Genomic DNA, 6,462 nt, shown 5'->3' with positions numbered 1-6,462 from the left:
TTTTATCAAAATTAAAAAATAACATATGATTAATTTATATTATTTTTAAAATAAGTGTTGTGAAAATAATAATCTTTTATCGTTCGTAATCATACTATCGAATTTAATTTTATTTTTGTAAATATAAAAATTATCTTTTAAATAAATTTTAATTAATTTTTAAATTTTATTAAAATAATAAAATTTTTTAAATAATTAATTACATTTAATAAAAAAATATTAATAATAATTTTTATAGTTTTAAAATTTAAAAAATTCGTCTCAATTTCAAATCTATCACGACATTGGACAATTTGGCCAACGTCAAATTAAGCAAAAAAATGTGTCACATCTATACTCCTATAGATAACAAAGGATCCTTAAGGAGCCTATGGGCGACAATTGTCTTTCTTTGTTTTTCTTTTTAGGGTTTTCCTAATTGCTATTTTTAATTATTCTTTTATGTTTATAGAAGCTTCCGCCCTCTTCTCACAACCTTTAGCTTCATTCTATTACTTTCTCTGTCTCTCTCTTTCAGATTTTACCTTTCCCTATTTTTCCTTTTTTTTTTTTTTTGCTTTTTACCAGATCTTTGGGTTTCTCTCTAATAAACTTATACAGAAAGAAAGTAAAACTCCATTGGATGATCTTGCCATTCAGATATTTGCGTTTAGTCTTTTTTCAAACGTTTTCTTTTATGAGTTTATGGATTTTTTAATGTTTCTTTTCTGTATTGATCATTGCATGCAGAATTAAGATTTAAGATTTACTTCGCTTTCCTTTTTTGATGTCAAAGAAGGTTATCTAAGTAACAACATGGAGGATCCGTTAATAATGTGCCAGGTTAAAACGGTGGATGGTGTCAAAAGAGTGGAAGAAATCATTGTCGTTAAAGGGGTTGATTGTGTTCAAATGGGTCTATTGGATTTAAGCGCTAACTCGTGTTACTTGTGGGACCTGAGTCACAAGAAGGCTAGGTAGATGTTAAGAACGACAGAGAATATAGTCCTTAAGTCGAACTCGAGAGATGGTGGAGCCTTCTTGGGTAGTATCGCAATGCTGCATGATGAAAGGAAGGTCTATTTGCTCCATTGTGGTTATTACATGCTAGATTATTGGCAAGAAAAGGTTCAATCTGCTCAGAGGAAAAGCAATTGCCTTGCACTTGCAGGTACCATTCCCTGTTCCTACTTTTTTACTTAACTTTACTCTGTTGAGAACTGTCCAAATTTGAAAACATGCAGAAAAGTTTTTGCAGTTCTCTGCCTTATGTTTGAAAATGGAACTTACCCATGTCCAAAATTATGTCCATTTTGTTTTTTTTTTTTTTTTTTTTTTTTTTTACAAATGAAATTGCAAGGAAAAAAATTACAGGTATTAGTATTTAAATCTGCCGAATTTCACACGTCAATTGTGTTGTGTGATGAACTATAACTAAACAGTTTTCAAAGCTAGGAATGAACCAAATTTCCGACAGTTGTGATAGTGTTACTGAATTCCTCTGTTTCTTTCAAATGTTTTTTAGGTGATTACTGAATTCTGCAAATCGATAGGGGCTGATGCTAAATAAAGGCAAGGATTGATTCGTCTAGCCAAGAAGAATGGGGAAAGGCTTGGAGTCCTCGCATTATGATGACCACACACGTGTATTGTCTTTGACCATCAGAATATATGTTTTAAAAGTTATTGAAACAAAAATAAATAATACCTATTGATACTGACTATTGTTATAAAATATTAGCTAAAATGTTAAAAGCAACATAGGTCCTCAAAGCCATATTAATTTACTGTCCTCAAATATTAGCCATTGATACTTACTACCTTTGTATGAAAATCAAGTTGTGAAGGATTTAAAGGATGTTCACTTAGTTGTTGAGCATTAATCATCTTATTGGAGAGAATAAATGGAAGGACCTTAGCTTTCATTATAATCAAACGTGAGTCTCTTAATTTTAATTTATTATATAATTGAAATTTAGTTATACATGATTTATTTCTTCCTTTTTAATTTATTTGATTTGCTTTAAGGTTTGGGTTACATGAGCTATAGAATGTTATTTGTTATTGAAATTTGAAATATCTAAATTGAAAAAACTAAATACTTTGGTATTTAGTTTTTGTTTTTTTTGGTCACATGAGATGCATTTGTCTACTATTATTTTTTCCTTTAACCTTTATGTATTTAGTTTTATATTATTAAGCATAGATATTATTGCTTTGAATAGAATTAAAGCTTCATTGGTTAATTACCTTGGTAGAGTCGACCAGATATTGGTGATGCAGATATCCTACCTGAATTTGAAGACCTTCTATCAGGGGAGATTGAATATCCATTACCTATTGACAAGTTTGACAGAGCAGAAAAAGAAAAAATTTATCAAACTGAAATGTCAAACAATGCAAGTGAAGTGGAAAGGTTGCACAATTTAGTCAAGGAATTGGAGGAGAGGGAATTGAAGCTTGAGGGTGAATTGCTTGAGTACTATAGTTTAAGAGAGCAAGAATCAGATATTATTGAATTACAAAGGAAGCTCAAGATCAAAACAATTTAAATTAACATGCTAAATATTACCATCAACTCCATGCAGGCTGATAAAAAGAAGCACTAAGAAGAGATTGCACATGGAGCTTCTGTAAAGAAGGAGATGGAGGTAGCAAAGAACAAAATTTAGGAGCTATAACGGCAAATTCAGCTTGATGCTAGCCAAACAAAAGCTCAGTTATTGTTTCTCAAGCAACAAGTCTCTAGTCTTCAAGCAAAAGAGCAAGAAGCCATCAAGAATGATGCTGAGGTTGAGAAGAAACTGAAAGCTGTGAAGGAGTCAGAAATGGAAGTAATAGATCTTAGGAGAAAGAATAAAGAGCTTCAACATGAAACGAGGGAGTTAACTATTAAACTGAATGCTGCTGGAGCAAAAATAGCCTCCATTTCCAACACGACATAGTTAAGTCGCATTGAACTCTCCTATGTATCATATTCTCAACTCAGGTATGGGTTAAAAGCCTTTTGGTCCTAACTATGTACTAATTTGCTGAGCAAGAGCAACATAAGAAAATTGCAAACTGTCGAGGAATTCGAGCTACTTGGTGGGTTCATTTGCCTGAAAACAAACATTAGTGCATCTAAATTTTATCTAGATGACTATTAGTCAAATATTTTATTGACGATTCTCAGGAAAGGCTTAGATACGGATTTTTTAAAATGATTTCACAAGTTAAACAAATCAAGCCTAGGCTCAATTTCTAATTTAGTGCTTAGTAATATTTTAGGTGCTGGATCATATTCCTATATTAAAAAAATCCCTAAGGAATCATTGGATTGACACGTCTTGTTTGTATATTTAGGTTTTTGTTTGGGTTGTTTGAATTAGGCTGTGAATTCTTTAAAAGGGTTTTGCAGTTGACAATTATCTAGAAGGCCAGTGAATTTTTTTTTTGTTTTATTATTGAGGATATTAATAAGTTGCATGAAAGATATGGCATTGTATGGAAATGGGAAATGGCATGTCACGTATTTGCCAAAAAATAAATAAAAGGAAGGATAAAAGGTTTTGTGAAAAGCAAAGGGGGCAAGTTGTTTGGAAAAAAAAAATGTGAGAGATGGAGAGAAGCTAGGAGAGGAAGAAAATGAAGAGAAAAGGAGTAGAGGGATCCAAATAGAAAAATAACAAATGTTTATCATTCTATTTTTTTTTTTCAAATCTTTACTTTCATTTTCTGATCTTTTTCATGCTTTTCCACCTAATGCTCTTTTTTTTTAAGGTCAGATTGCTGAGTTTACGCTAAGACGACAGAAAAAGGGAATAGAGAGGTGCGCCAGAGCCCATATGGATAGACACATCACAAGCTCTATTAGCATCAATGACTTGCTTAGTAGTTTAGTCACTTTGTTTTCTCTATCTTTTATAAAGTTTTACCAGTTATCACAAAAAAAAAAAAAAAAACTACTTATTAAGTTAGATGTAAGAAGAGGAAAGAATTATAAAAAATTAAGCTTTTCAATTTTTTACTCTCATTATTTTACTTATAATTATTAATTTTGAATTTTTTTCTGTGTATTTTTTTAATCAAACCTTAATAAATTTTTAATTTATTTGATGGTGAGCTTTAATGTGTCTGTTGGTTGTCGATTTTTTCCCTTAGTTCACATAAAGTTGACATATGTGAGTGATGAATTTATATTTCACTTTTGTCTTTATCCTAGGATAATAGAAAACATATGTATGTTCTGCGTTTTGATTCAGATCAAACATTGTTGTTGTATTTTAGTCTTGTCAAAATGTTTTTTTTTTTTGTTAATGCTAAATTTGATTGTCTGATATCAACTTAGTGTGATTCATTGCACTACAAAATATAAATTCATTGGATGTATCGCTGCACTATGTTTCATTGCACTGTAAACATCACGTGTATGAACTTTTTGTTTGGTTTATTCTTTTGTTTCTTTGTTACTTTTACATTGCTTTGTCCATTTTTTACCTATAATTGAATTTTGTTTCTTAGCCATTTTTATATTGCCTTCTCTGTTTTACCTATCATTGAATCAATTTTATTTCATTACAACCTCATGTCGTATTTACTTTATCAAATACGTGAGAATACAAATTGTATATTTTAATATTTTTAACTAAACCAACAATTAATTTTTTTTATTATCTCTTCAAAAATTTTGTGCTACTAATAAAACTTAAAAAAAAAAAAAAACTTTAAAAAATCCGGGGGGAAGTAGGGATCCCACCTTAGTTGTAGATAAAAGGACCGGAACCGCATGCATCAGATTAGCGGATTTGATTAGCTTTGACTTGGAAGACAAATAACGTGTGCCGCTGCTGGTGTGTCACTAAATTGTGAACACCATGGTGTTTGCTTTGTGAAAACATGGCATGGCAATACCCCCTCCCTCCCCTTTGCCGCATTGCCTCTTTCTAGAGCCTAGTGAGCAGTAGCGTCCCATATTTCTCCATGGCCCTCTCTTCTAGCTACTTTTTATACAAATACAATGACAAATCATTTGACAATATGGGAATATTCAACATCAATGATTTTTCTTGTCGTCCTAACAATATACTACAACTTGGTTTTTATTATTTTTATGTGCAATATTATTCTCAATTTTATATAAATATATAAAAGACAAAGCTTGTAGCATAAAAGGAAATAATTTTATGTAGATAAGTTACATTTTTGACATGTGGGATATCATAGTTAAATGACATGTGTTATATAATTAATAAATTTGATTATATAATTAATTTTAAAACAATTTATTATGGCTAAATTAACTATATTTAAATACAATATTCTTGCCTCGTATAAATTAGTTATAATTAAGTTGATCATTAATTTAAAAATAAAATTTAAATAGAAAGCTAATAAATCATGAATAATTTTGCATATTTACTAATCTTTATTTATGATTATATAAACATATTAATTTAATAGAATAATCTAATATATACAAACACACACACACACACACACACTAAAAAGATAACTTCAATATATTAACTTGAAAAAAAAAAAAACAAAATAAGTCTATGTATGTAGAGTAATTTTTTATACATGAATAGTGTCAAATGATGTCATATGTTTTGATCATAATCAATAATTCAAATTTCAAAATTAAAATTACAAACTAATTTAATCTTAATATCTTTTCAATTATTGTCCAAAAAATATTGTTACCTATTGGATGGCTTTAATTTTTTTTAAAAAAAAAAACTTTTAAGTATGAATATTTCTTCCTTTTTTTTTTTTTTTTTACAATAAAAGTCTTATAGGCCATGCATTCAATAGCTTTAATTTGTTTTGAATTTTCTAAAATTTGTTGTACTTACATTACCTTAAATTTGGGTATTTTATTACAAAAATAAAAAGAATCGATAGGTCAAATTATATTATTTAAAAACCTTAAATTTGGGTATTTGATTACAAAAATAAAAAGAATTGATAGGTGAAATTATATTATTTAAAAATTTAAACTCTATAATAATATGTAATCAAGGAGACCATTTTTTTATAATAATATGTAATTGATTAATAGCTCAATTCTTAATGTTCACATTTATGAGTTTGTATGTTAGCTATATAAATAATGGTGATATGATAAAGTTGATACATACAACAACAACTGTTAAAAATTTTTCCTTTGTATTCTTCTATTCTTTTCTACCCTTGATACATTATTTAAATGATGGTATGACTTTTTGATATTTTACATCAATTGTCTACATTTTATAATAAACTTTAAAAGGATCTTGTAAAATTATAACTATGTGAGTATTATTATTTTTTTTGTGACATGTTCTTTTTTTTTTTATTTAGTACTATATTTTTGTAAATATATTTTCCTTGATTATTCAAGTTAGAATTATTAGATTAATCTTAATTATGATTATTTGATTTTTTTTCTTTTTATTTCGGTTTTGGTTTAGTGTTCTTAAATATTTTACTATAAAAACTAATTGATAATTAATCTTTTCT

The 6,462-nt window shown here is 28.4% G+C and overlaps 1 long non-coding RNA gene across 1 annotated transcript; it reads left to right on the top strand.

Moving 5' to 3' along the window:
* Window positions 1-426: 426 nt before the first annotated feature.
* Window positions 427-4,069, top strand: LOC149514010 (uncharacterized). The gene is made up of 3 exons (XR_016328963.1): window positions 427-1,150; window positions 1,505-2,968; window positions 3,747-4,069. It is a non-coding gene; the product is annotated as an uncharacterized LOC149514010 (long non-coding RNA).
* Window positions 4,070-6,462: the final 2,393 nt, after the last annotated feature.

Source organism: Durio zibethinus, chromosome 17 (genome assembly GCF_047325235.1).
Source record: "Durio zibethinus cultivar Kanyao isolate XHJ-2024 chromosome 17, ASM4732523v1, whole genome shotgun sequence".
Taxonomy (NCBI): Eukaryota; Viridiplantae; Streptophyta; class Magnoliopsida; order Malvales; family Malvaceae; genus Durio; species Durio zibethinus.
The sequence above is the reverse complement of the archived record's forward strand: the minus strand, read 5'-3'. Positions and strand labels throughout refer to the sequence as shown.